The sequence below is a fragment of the Solanum stenotomum genome, chromosome 7 (assembly GCF_019186545.1).
Source record: "Solanum stenotomum isolate F172 chromosome 7, ASM1918654v1, whole genome shotgun sequence".
Lineage (NCBI taxonomy): Eukaryota > Viridiplantae > Streptophyta > Magnoliopsida > Solanales > Solanaceae > Solanum > Solanum stenotomum.
Window position 1 is genome coordinate 1,544,140 of NC_064288.1, and position 13,741 is coordinate 1,557,880.

Below are 13,741 nucleotides of genomic sequence, written 5' to 3' on the forward strand. Positions count from 1 at the left end.
ATTGTAGAGGATTTTTGGAAATTTTTTTGAAAAGGAGTGGGCTAAAATATCATCATTCAAAGCAACAATATCACATAAACAGTTAAAGCACACAAGCATATATCGCGTGTCCTAAACAAGTAGGGGACCCTTTTGTGCCAAGGGTAGGCCTAGCGTATTTGAAAGATGTATGCGTAGAATTGAACCATTTTGTTACCCCAAAGCAAATTTCGCATATAAAATGATGTTCAAGAAGCGAAAATAAGCAAGGGAAGTAGGGAATAAACGAAAATCACAAAGGAAAGGCCCACGCAGGGGTCATTTGAAAAGAGTACCAAAATACAAGAAAGGCAAGCCCCCGTAGGGGTCATTTGAAAAGAGTACCAAAATACAAGAAAGGCAAGCCCACGTAGGGGCAAATAACAATAAGTACATATAGAAAAACCCACGTAGGGGTGAAATCTGCTAAGATGCTCCCGATGGCCCCGCCTCTGATCTGCTCCGCTTGTTCTGTGCCATGAGATGTTGAAGCCTATATTGAATCATTAGCAAGTATCCTTCACTCCGACGACCTTTCTCTTCCCAGTCTTCGAGGCACATTCCGCTTTTCTTATCTCCAATCCATAAGTTAAGCTCTCCCAAATCGCTTCTTAAGCTTTCTAGTTCTTGAGTTACGCTCTCGAGGGCGTACTTATCCTCTTCTTGCTTTCGGAGAAATTCCTCGTGCATTTCCTGGGCTTCTCTTCTTACCTCTCTCAGTTCTATCAAAGCTTTGGACTCTTTGTCCTCTACACTGCGGTAAATGTTCGGAACTGAGAAGGAGATTCCCTGTATATTGCGCTTCAACCAAGCTTTGTAAGTTTCATCATACCCCGCATTAAATTGATCTATGGCAATAGTGTCCTTGTTCATTCGCACTGCTCTTTTCCATTCTCTCAGCATCTCTGAAGCCTCAGGCACTCTATCATCCCCGATGTCGAACACATAGATACGGTAGTATGCTTCTGGAGGTGTAGTCTGTCTTCTCCCAAACTGTCTCAAGACCCGAATGGGTGCATATGGGCGAATACCTCGAATACCTGGCAGAGGAAGCACAAGTTGTCTGTCGCCCCGCACTATGGCATCTTTAGAGATGAAACGGTCGAACATCCATTGGATGTTTTCTTCTCTCAACTCAGAGAAAATTTGAGTCCATCTTTCTCTAGTTCTTCTTTTTTCCAAGTCTGCCCAGAACAACATGTCATTCAAACTCTTAAGAGCATTATGTTCATCGAGGGTATGGAGTTCTTGAGTTCCGTGTCTCTTCACCAAGTGACTCATTATCCACCACTGAAGGAGAAGGTTGCAACCCTGAAAGTAACGATGCCCTTCCTTGCATTTTCCCAAAGCACGGTACATGTCGGAAAGGATGACAGGCGCGATAGGATAATATTTTACTTGCCCTTGGTTTAGATGCCCGTGGAACAGAGTGTGCGCAAGCATTATCACTCGGGTGTTGATACTAAGGCTCGGGCCGTGTGGGAAAACCATGGTGCCCAATAGTGCGACGGTGAATGCCAAAGGTCTGATCCCGTCCCATTCTCTGTAAGTGACCATGAACTATTGGTTGTAATTCGCGTAAAAACTTGCATTCCCAAATCTGACGTAGAGATCCATGAAAGAGACGCTAGAACCTTCGGCCCAGTAAGCACAATCATTTCTTAATCCGAGCCAGTTTACAATATCCTCGAGGGTAGGCTTGTTAGGAATTAGGATGTTTTCCCGCATTCTCACCCTTCTTTCAAGCCCTGTACCGACTGTGTCTATTCCATCCCGAATTTCCTCAATTGTCGGGGTTATTTCCGTGGTTCCAAATCGGAATACCATTTTCTCATTGTCCCAATAACCCGTGAGGACTTCAATCAGCTCGGGCCACCCAACCATATTGATGAGTTCTGTTAAGGCTCCTATATATTTGTTGAGGGCCCTTTTGTGAACCATTGTGAGGTCGTTGTACCACATCTTGAGTAGAACCGGGGCTTCTACTACCATGTCGAATTTGGGAAATCGATCCATACCTATAAAACAAAGCACGGTTAAGATTCCCTCCCCCAAATAGGCAACAATCAGGTTTCTACACATACATCTTTCAAATGTCAAACAATATGAGATGTCGTTAGGTCGTGGACCTTGGACATGATTTTGGCAGTTTTACTAATGGACTTAATACACCTTGGGTATTAAGCCATCTTAGGCTAATGCTTAGATTTGGATTTGGTTTCGCTCTACTCTAGGTTGACTAGAATTGGTTTAAAAATGACGGTTACCCGAGTCGGACAAACAACGGGGTGAAGTCTAATAAACGACGTTGGATGACCACAAGCCAACTATTCGTTTATCACTTCCAAAAAGTTCAACTTGTGTTTTTCTGAAGGACAGCCGTGGTAAACCACGTAACCGCCTTTTTCCTAATGCAATCTATTTGCCGTTTGGCGGAATCGGGTGCCATGAATGCCACAATTCAATAAGATACGATAATTTAAACAAGTAAACAGTTAAACACATAGCCAAATAAGTTAATCTTAAGGTTAAAACCATTCAAATCCCCAGCGCAAGTCGCCATTCTGTTTTATTTGGAAAATATATTTTGATTGGTTTAGAGTCGCCACTTAATTTTTAAGAAAAATCAAGAAAACTATTATTTTCAAAAGACTAAAACAGTAAATCTATTGAAAATTTGAAAAGGGTTCGAGGTTCTTATTAACATTCTAGGAAGGTTTTAAAAGCACCTAGAATGTCCACTAATGTGGTTATCCGACAATCGATCATTTGGCTAAAATAATTTAACTTAACTTGATTGAACAAAATTTGTAATTAGGACCATTTTAAGGAAAACAGAAAAATGTCGCAATATTATTTAAATGAAGCGTTTTGTAAACTTACGTATTTATTCATTTATTTATTTTGAAGTCGAGTGAGAAACGGCTAATTTAGTTAGGTGATTAATTCAAAAATGGGTGTCTTTTGGAGATTTGAATATTTCGACCTTAAGACTAACAACAAATATTAACAAGTAAATAAATATAATAAGAAATGAATAGGGAAAGAGACTTGGGCCCAAATCTGGTTTTCCTGTCCGCCTGGGCCAGTATTTGGGCCCATTTTCGTTTTGGGTCTTTGGCCCATTTAAGTCATATGCACCTGTCCTAAACTAATCTTCGAATTTTGCCTTTCTTTTGGCTTTTGGCCCAATCCTTGTCTTCTTGTACCTGTCTTAATAACTAACAAATAATAATAACTCAAATAAAATAGGCTTAGGCCCAAAAATAACAAAATACAATTTTATATAAAGAGTGAGCCTTTGGCCCAATCTTTTTCAATTCTCCTCCGTTTTCACATCCTTCCACCTTCGAGACCTATTCATTGGTTTTTAGTTGGCTGACTCGATAAAGATGGTTTGAGCCTTTATGGCTCTTCCGAAATGCAAGGAGGAAGATAGGAGTTCGTAGTGAACTCAGGCAGACTTTCTTGGGGCAGCGAACGGGAACCAAGAGCTAGCAACGACTTCACCACTACGCGAACTTGACCCCGGATAGCAAATAGGGAGTCTGGACAGAAATCCGAGAAGCTAACTCAAGTTCGAATGAACTTGTGATAGGGCGATGGATAGCACCAAAAATAAAATAAAACTAAGTTCTTAGACGAGTTAACCTCTCTCTATTTCAGAGTGTATTTCATATATCTTCCGACTGCTTCTCCTTAAGCTATTCTTATATTTTTTGCTAAAAAAAAACTCTTCCAACTCCCCCAAAAAATCCCCTGTTCTCTGCCCAAATTTTCAACTCCAAAGAAAAATCAAAAATCCCCCGTTCTCCGTGAATAAAAGGGAGTATATATAGGGGATATCTAGGGTTCGGATTTTGGGGGGAAAGGAATAAAAATCGGATTCAAAAGGCCAAATTCAAAAATTCAAAAGTTCAAAANTTGTATTGAAATTAAAGGGGAAAAGGGGTTGGGTCGGGTCAGGAGGTTAGTGGGCTGGGATGGTGGGCTGTGTCTTGCAGCTAAGGGCTGCTGGTTGATGTTTGAATTGCTGGGAATTGTCGTTGGACTGTTTAGGGGGCTGCTGTAATTGTATTGAGTTGGTGGGCTGGAAATCTGGAATTGGGCTGGCAATTAAGGGAATTAAAGGGAAAAAGGCTGCTGGAAATTGCTGGAAAATTGCAAATATAAGGCCTAAAATTTGGTCATTTAATGGGTTTAAATTGAGGTTAGAAAATGGGTATATTTGTAATAAAACAAGGCCAAGTGTATTACGAAATTAGCCCAAAATTGAATGTTATGTAGTGAATTTGGCTAAATTTCAAATAAGATGAATTAATATAATTAATTTAGGAGTTTCTCAATCTTAACGAAATAAAATAATTAATTCAACTATAAACCAATTAATTTTTAAAATTAACCATAATTTAAACTAAACTAATTTTAATAGAATATTTAAAATAAAATATTTTTGAGATGATTTTCAATTTTTTATGAAATATACCGATCATATCTATAAAACTAAATGAAATATATTTGCTATTTTATAAATTATGAAAATCGACTAAGATCACTCAAAATGACTTTGAAAAGTATTTGAATTTTACAAAGCTAATTATTCTAAATCGTTTGAAAATTAAGAAGCTCAAAAACTAATTATTATCGGGGAGGGTCAAAATTGGGTGTCAACAATCACCTACCTCGAATCCAAGCTTGAATACCCTAAGGCACTTGAATCTTCCCTTTCTGGATTCTTTCCGCTTGTTCTAGGTCTACTACAACAATTTATATGTAAGGATTAATAATCAAGACCCAATTACCCGGATCATAATCAATAATAGCAACCCTAGGTCAATAATTGATCCCCATACCCATATTAGGGTTTTTTCCACCATTAACTTCAGATCAAAACCTTTCCCCAATGATAATTATCCAAGAAACTACGTTTTACGGATTGAAAACGGATTAAGAGAGTTAAAACCTTACCTGTAGCCTCAAGAATGGTGAAAATCGGTCAAGAACTCGTCTGGGGTCATTCCTTAACTCCCAAAGTCGAAAAGTGCAGAATAAAGACGTTCGTTTTGAGGTTTATTACGACTTTAAGTGGCGTTGGATCCGCCATAACGGTACTCACCCCGCTACAGCGGCCCCGCTCTGGCGGCATGCACAAAATCAGTGAGCTATTTAAATAATTCCAAAACCCCCATTTCACAACACACCTTTAACCAACGACGCTCAGAAAATACCATTCACGCTAAGATTGATTTTGGGAGTTCTACTCACCCGAATTCAATTCCGTAAATTCGTATAGATTTCTTAACGACTTATCTAACCACTAATGTAATCAAAATCATAAGTAAGTCACCTGATTGTTACCAGATTTCCCTACACCTTAAGTACTCTGATTTTATCCAAATCTGGACTAGGTTGGGAAATTCCAAGTTACTGCTCAAAAGTTTTCTGGCCCCAATTCTTTCCCCATTGACTTTTCTATAACGACGGGAACGAGTCGTTACAATAGATATCAATTTACCCATCACTCGTCCCCGAGTGACAAACTAGGAGAAAAGGGCTAAAGCAAGAAATAGTAGTATCTGAATCGTCGAATAATTAGGGATACTTCTCCCACATACTTTTTCTGTCGACTCTGGGCTGTTAGAAGCTTAGATTGGATACTTCTCACCTTACCCTGAACATCTTTCACCAAATCAACTCTCAAAGGTTTCACATCTTCAACCTCAAACTAACCAATTGAACACCTACACATCCTTTCATACAATGCCTCAATGAAGTTATCTCAATACTCGAGTGATAAATATTATTGTATGTAAACTTAACTACAACAAAAATAATTCCGAACAACCACTAAAGTTGATCGTACACACGTCTACAACATGTTATCAAGAACCTTGACACAATCATCCGGACGAATCCTTTAGCACTTAAGCATGATAAAATTCCAAGTCAATATTCGCTACAAATAGAAGTGAACCTAAATCAATCCACACATACTCATAATATCCAAACAATCACAGTTCTTAACTATATCTCTACAACATAAATTTCCATGAGCTTAAGTTATATAACAAATTTGATCCTTAGAAATTAGATACTCATCGAGGAATATGTCCAAGCATACAACCCCTCCAACAACACTATCGAAATGCTAGATTTAGTAATTGTAGATTACCTTTTAAGAACAGTAGAATTGGACCCAATAATCCCCACATTCAACCACACATAATCGATACATGACCTCAACGACTAGAGGAATATTAAGATTGCCGGACAACCACAAATACGCATGGTATCTCTTCTATAAATTCTCATAAGCAAAGTGGTACATGTAGAACCACTAAAATACTTTAACAACTCCAAGACAATACTAATTATGTCATTCGAAATAACCAAATCCTCCCATTCAACCAAGAGAACATCGTAAGACGAATGTTTCCAAGTGGGGAAAAATGTAGAGACCCTAAAAATTGATAGGTGAAACTAGAGCCTAACGTATGAATTTTAAAAGTTTAAGCATAAATTGGAGTTATGAAATTTTCCAAAAAACATTGGACTTTGCCTTAGTTTTATTTGGTAAGTCCATGTAGGCAAGGGGTGTTTTCGTAAATATTAATTTTAGTTAAATTAAGAAGTGGGTATATTTTATTTTATTTCTAATAACTATATATGGTATTAAAACTTTTAAAAGGTATTTTTGAATTCATTCTTCAAATTAAAACCCCCTAAAAGTTCTTTTCTCTAAAAGTCCTCTCAAGCTCAAGGAAGAAGAAGATGTGGGCAACTAGGGTTTCGAATTGAGGTTTCTTCCATCAAATTTTCGTGGGTTTTCTCAATACTAAGGTATGGTGGCTCCTTATGTAAAACTAGTTTTTGCTTTAGAGCCAATTTCAAAGGGTTTTCAAATTCTCAAAAGTTATGAAAAACTTCTATTTCTTACTCTACTCAAGGGTTCTTGCATTAAATGGTTTTAAATGATGGATTGTGATATTGTTGATATTAAATTGATGTTTTCAAGTGAAAAATCTCATGAACCCTCAATTTCACAAATTTCTTTATTTGACTTACGAAATGGGTTTGTTGATAATGATTGGGTATTGATGAATTTATGCTTAGAATAGATTGCATTGTTGATGTTTATGATTTTCTATATCTATTGATTAATGTTGTGGATGGCTTTGGAGGATGGTAAGTTGACTTAATCTCATATTATTGATATAATTGTTCTTGCTTGGTTTGATCCACTTATGGTGGAGGTGTTTAATTATGGATTGTATTATGAATATGGCCTTGAAGGCATTGTCTATTGAATTAAAGTGTTATCAAGTTATGAAGTGTTATTGTACTATGTGAAGGTATTCTTATGGTTGGTTATAAGGTGATCTTGTACAAAGTGTTATTGTAGTGTAATTGAAAGCATGTTCTCTTTAAATGTTCATATGTGATGATTGTTGGACTATGAAGAGTCCTTATATGGTAATGTTGTGACTTGCTTGGTAGACTTAGAAGTCCCTTCTTGTTACTTGAAAGCTCTTTGAATGAATGGATGTCTAGGATTGGTAGACCTAAGCATGGTGCCCTTTCTATGAATGATAAAAGAGGACTTCTAGATTATATCTTGAATAGGCTAGACCTAGCATGGTACCCTTTTTATGAGTAGGTCTAGACTCCTAAATGTGAATGTTAAACCTTGAAGTGGTGAACCCTAGGGGTAATGACCTTTTTCTTGTGTGAAATGATAGACTTAGAGATGGTGGACCGAAATGGTAACAAACTCTCTCTAAGAAAGTCAATGAGCTATCCTTGAATGGACCTTGATCAGCTAGAACTTAGAAATGGAGCCCTTCTTGGTAGAAGTACTATGAGTTGGCCGAACTTAGAAATGAGGTCCACTCTAGTGCATACATGTGAATGAATTACTCTATGGGAACTAAGGCTAAGCACCGAGTGGATGTGGTTAGGATGGTGGCCCTACTTAAGTATGAGACTAGGGCACAATGAACATCCTTGGACATCCCCTAAACCACGTGCCTACATGAGTTGCTTATTAGTTCTACCTTTGGCAAGTAGAACACCTTCCACGGAGTAGGGTAGACTCCGGATTCCATGCCTAGCTAGTATGGTCTATGTCGGTTAATGCCTATTCCCATCATGTGGGATGTGCACTCTAGTTATTGGATAGGTTCTACAAAGTGTAGGTGGTAGTATGAGATGTTATCTACACATTGCACGAGTAGGCCTAGAAGATGCTAAAGTGAGTTCCCTAAGTCTAAATGGCTATTATGTGAAAGTCCCCTGAATGCTTAAATGTCTCCTAAGTGGTTCATTAAAGAATTTTGACTTAGCATGTTATATTGTAATGGTACATTCCTTATCTATGGTAACCCTTAGGAACACTTAGGTGTATATAAAGAGATTGTATGGGCGGTCACTTTATGTTTCACTTAAGTGTGGCTTTGGGTAACTTGAGATAGAGGTCATTAAATGATGAAAAGGCTTACTTGTCGCTTATGTTCATGTATTGTACATTGGTACTAGTTGAGTATGTCTATTATGTGGGTATTGTCTTATATGTGGATGATGACGTGAAATATGTCTCTTATAATTGTGATATGAAGGTTTTATCAAAAATGGCACGAAAGCATATATCTCAAATAAATGTCTGTTTTAACATGTTTTTACATGATCATCATACTTAGTACTTAATTGTGCTAATTCCATATTTTGCTCTATTTTCTACAAGTGTAGGTTCTGGCAAGTGAGCGGGTTCTATAGTAAGCTTGGGATTTGAAGTTCTTCCTAGATCTTGTGGTATGTCCTCATATGTCGAGGACAAGACTTTTCTATTCTAGTGTTATGATAAGGTTCTTGTAATAGACTTAATAGACTTCTTTTGATTGTAAAGGGCCATTCCCCTAGTATGTTTTGAGGTTTATGTCTAAGATGGCAAAGAGACTTAGTATTCCGCTTGTGTACTTTCGAAAGCTGTTTTAAAAAAAATATATAATATGACCTTTGAGTCTTATGGATTTTGTTTTAAAGAGTTCTTAATTCCGCACTATTTTACATATCTAATGTGATGAATACTAAGGGCTTGTATAAGACCTCCAAGAGGTCGAATATGCATGTTATGACTTGGGGGTGCTCTCGGGTCGTGACACCTGCCCTACCAGTTTCCTAGCCCGAAATGAGGATATGATCTTAGCTAGCTTAGGCTTGTACACCCCTTCCCACTCTAATATTTCCCTATCGGAAATCTTTAGAGTTACCGACTTAGTATTACAATTAAACCTGGTATAATAGGGGGACAACCAAGTCATGCTTAAGATTATATCAAGTCAGTCATATCCAGCATAACCAAATCAACCCAAATTTGAAAATCCAGAAATACAACAGGACAACACGATATACATGGGTGACTATGACTGACTCTCCAACTGGGGTAGAAACATGGATGGGGGCATCAAGTATATCACAACCCACCTTAAATCCCAAGGCAATTGAACTGACACATACGAATAAGTAAAACCCGCATCAAACAAAACAATAGCCATCCAGGCACAGAAAAGAGTAGCACTAGTGACCACTGCATCATACACCTCAAACTCGGTCTTGCCCGAAAAAGCATATAACTGAGCCCTGTCATCTTGACGGGAAACCTTATCTCCTAGCTGCACTACTCATCTGTCTGCATTACCATTTTCCCGACCTCCACGGCCTCGCTCATTTCCTCCTCATATGTCCAGGTTCTTCACAATTTTAACAAACTTTATAACTTATATTCGATTGCTGAACACTGAATTAGATCGCGGGGGTTAGTTCAGATTTGATTCGGGTTCGAGACATGGGAAAAAATAGAGGAGACAGGGCTGAGGTTTTGTCTCGCCATGTCCCGCTCTGGCGGCCTCGCACTGTCGTAAAGATCTCGCCCCAGCGGCTCATACGGAAACAGTACCCAGACAATAAATTTTTCTGGGGTTTTTTTTTTCTCTTTTCTAAATCTCCCAACGAGTTTCAGATTTACTGAGCAATTTAGGATAATCCTCTGAACTAGGATAATCATTGTCTACCCCGAGTCAATCCAACGGTACATAATCTAACTCATTCTCATTAATTCAACACCATAACCCACACATATCCCTAAGATATGCCCAGACGCTCACACGATTATAAGTTGGTCGTAACGCACGCCTAGATTTCTCGCTTACGAACCACATCATAATTACCTAGACCCTTGCACATAATCTCGTGATGACTTTCTTTTCACAACAAGTTTCACGACACTCAAGCAGTTTACAACCTGCAGATAAACCCAAATTCTTTAATTAATTCATTCCATAGACGATCGTTACTGATCATCTATGTCTTATACGCCCCCCTAAGGCAAGATACCAATTGGAACCTTCTCAGTTCCAATTAACTTGCTTGTGTCCCTTCAGCTGGGATTACGACGTCTAGTTCACCTCGTTGAGATACCAATTGGACTCAACTCATGCCACAAACGATAATAGTAGGTAGCGAGCCCCACAAAACTGCTAATTTCAATCATAGAACTTGGTCGAACCCAATTTTTAACCGCTTCAATCTTTAATTGATGGTAACCATACCGTAAATCAATCTTAGAGAAAATCGATGCACCTTGCAATTGTTTAAAAAGGTCATCTGTCCGAGGTAATGGATACTTGTTCTTAATGGTGACCCTATTCAACTGTCGATAGTCTATACACATCATCTCTTGCTAGTGATGGTGTTGCCACTGTTGTTGCTCTAGCTCGTACCATAGAGTGAAGGAGGAAAGATACTAATTTGTATCACCCAGATACCAATTGGATTCAAGTTATAGCACGAAGGAGTAGAAAAAGTGAGTTTTTTCCTAAAGTCCTATAGCCTCTCGAAGAAAAGTACAGACGTCATCGTACCGTTCCGCAAAACTATACTAGACTGTTTTGGTACAATGATATCAACGAACCTAGGGCTCTGATACCAACTTTGTCACAATCCATACCGTCGTGATTGACACCCACACAAACCCGCTGGTGGGAGAACCATTACTACAACCCAAACAAATAAATTTATGAAAACTAAGGCATTTAAAGGTATAGATGCAGATTTAAAAAATGACTATAAAAATAGAGTCTTCGTAAACTCCAAGGTTTTATCAAACAACTAACCAACTAATGCAGATAAACAACCCCTAGAACCTGAAAGTCATTGTACCAAAACTCTACTAATGACAAGTCTAAGAACAAGGGGCACAACCCTGAAACTAAACAAATGCCTTAAACAAATAGTCTGAGTCTGAAAAGAATGGACCTAAACAAAAAAGATCCATGGCAGCCTCAAAGAACGGGCTCACCGTTGAATTCAGTCACGCTTAATTGTCACCTAGCTGAGGTCTATCAATAGCCGCCTGAATATACCTTGTACTCAACAAAGAATAAACAAGTGCAGTATCAGTACACAACAATAGTGTACTAGTAGGATCACGTGGCTATCCCAATAAGTGAAACACATGCAAGTAACCACAATCATTATAAAACAGACATATTTTTTTTAATCTTTTAAATAAAATTACACAATATAGCTAGGTCGTGTTGTATTTATGAGAAACAAAAAAATGAGTGGGGCTGAAGCCTTACTTCCATTACAACACCACGGTGAGCTAGTCACTTCAGGAGCCAGAAGATCATAATCTCATAGAAGGATATAAATTTTCTGGCAGATTCAAATACATACAAATCAACTTACAAAAAAATTAGCCTTATCAAATTTTGTTCTAATACAAGACATTTTACACTTATCCAAAAAGTATGCACCTTTAGCCATTTCAGGAAGTTGCCTGAAAGATGTTAGAATCATTATTTGGTTCAGTCTAGCATCCCTTTTCGCTAAAAATTCTGCAACTTGAAATCTTTCTCTAAAATAGTGAGTCACTTGGGCATTCAAATGATCCACTATCTCAACGATATTATCGATGATTTGCCTGAGTTTGAGATTGTTGTTGCTCTTGTTCTTCACCATATTTACAATGATCATGAAGTTTAGCTCAAGAGTGAAGTTAGTTAAGCCTTGTTGGCTATACCATTTTCCACTAAACTCAGCTGCCAATGCTTCTGCCATGTTGTTGTTGGTACATGCCACAAGAATCGAGAAGGCCATCACCATCTCTCTGTTGCTATTCCTTGCTATTCCAACAATCCCAGCGCTTCCTGTCTCCCATTAAAAACTTCCATCGGGGTGAACTTTAATGGTGTCTATCTAAGGTGTCCTCCATTTGACTTGAGACAATTTTTGTATTGGTTTGATCCTTTCTGCAATATCACAAAAATCAGTCCACAATGTAATAGTATGAATCGGGGGGAAAAGTTTAGAAACAATGTTTCTAATACACCATATCACTTGGAACACTATTGTAGTATTATGAAATTTCCTTTGTGTTCCATATCGACAAGCACATCTTTGTTTCCATAATTCGTAGCATATGAAAATGGGTGTGATGTTCAAGATCCATTGGTGGACATTGTTCATGGGTATTATGTCCTACCACTTCTTGAGGACACTTATAACAGGCTCATTATTATGAGTGATCCCAACAGGATTTCCAATAGCGTTCCAGAGAAAAAAAGCTGCTTCACTAGCAACAAATACATGTTGTAGTGTTTCTGGTTATGAGATCCTGCAACAAAAGCAAGTTAAATGTCTGTTAATTCCAAACCTATATAAAGTATCTTGAAAAGACAATTTTTTTTAATGATTTTCCAAGTCAAAAAGGTAACTTTGAAAGGGACTTTCGGGTGCCAAATCTTGTTCATGAATTCATTCTTTGGTTTGTGGGTTCTTAAAAGTTCCTAGGCAGCCTTGTTAGTAAAGAGACCATTGTCAGTAGAGTTTCACATCGGGTAGTCATTATCATCATTGTTGCCTATATGGATCCCCGTTATGTCGTTTATAAGCTGATCGGGAAAAGTTTGCCTCAACTTCACAATATTCCAGCCACTATTAACAATGAATTGTTTCACAGAGATTTTAGCACTTTTTCCACGTCCAGGAGATAACTTGGCTAGAGCACCTTTGCCTGTCCAACTATCCCACCAAAAACTAGAACTCCCTGATTGAATAAAATAGGCATATACCAAACATATATTAGTCAATTATTACGAATAACGAATAATTTCACAATTTTCACATATCACAATTATATCAATTTAGAACAACATACCATCTTCCAATATAAATCATCATCAGATATGAACGAAATCATCACAAGTAGATACACAACACAATTCAATGGTCCTCTCACAGAACCCAATTCAATGGTCCTCTCATGGAACCCACACCCAAACTGTTAGCATATCAGAACGTGGTACCCGATTCAATGTTTATGCCGAAACGTGGCAAACGATCCCATATTTATGTCGGAACGTGGCAACCGATCCTATGTTTATGCCGAAACGTGGCAATCGATCCCATGTTTATGCTGGAACGTGGCAATCGATCTATTCAACAAACCACAATCACAATGTATATTCCCACAATCATACTACAAGAGGTGATTCATGGCATATAATTATTCAATTATCTTCATTTACGATCAGAGTGATAAATAACGCAACATTCGCATACATACATGCATTATAATGAGCAATTACAAACATATATCACACCAAAATAAAATCACAGCCATCACCTACCTCGAATCCAAGCTTGAATCCCCTAAGACACTTGA

General features: G+C 38.0%; 1 pseudogene; it reads right to left on the reverse strand.

Moving 5' to 3' along the window:
* Nucleotides 1-444: 444 nt before the first annotated feature.
* LOC125871219 (uncharacterized) lies at nt 445-2,034 on the reverse strand (annotated as a pseudogene).
* Between the last annotated feature and the right edge of the window lie 11,707 nt (nt 2,035-13,741).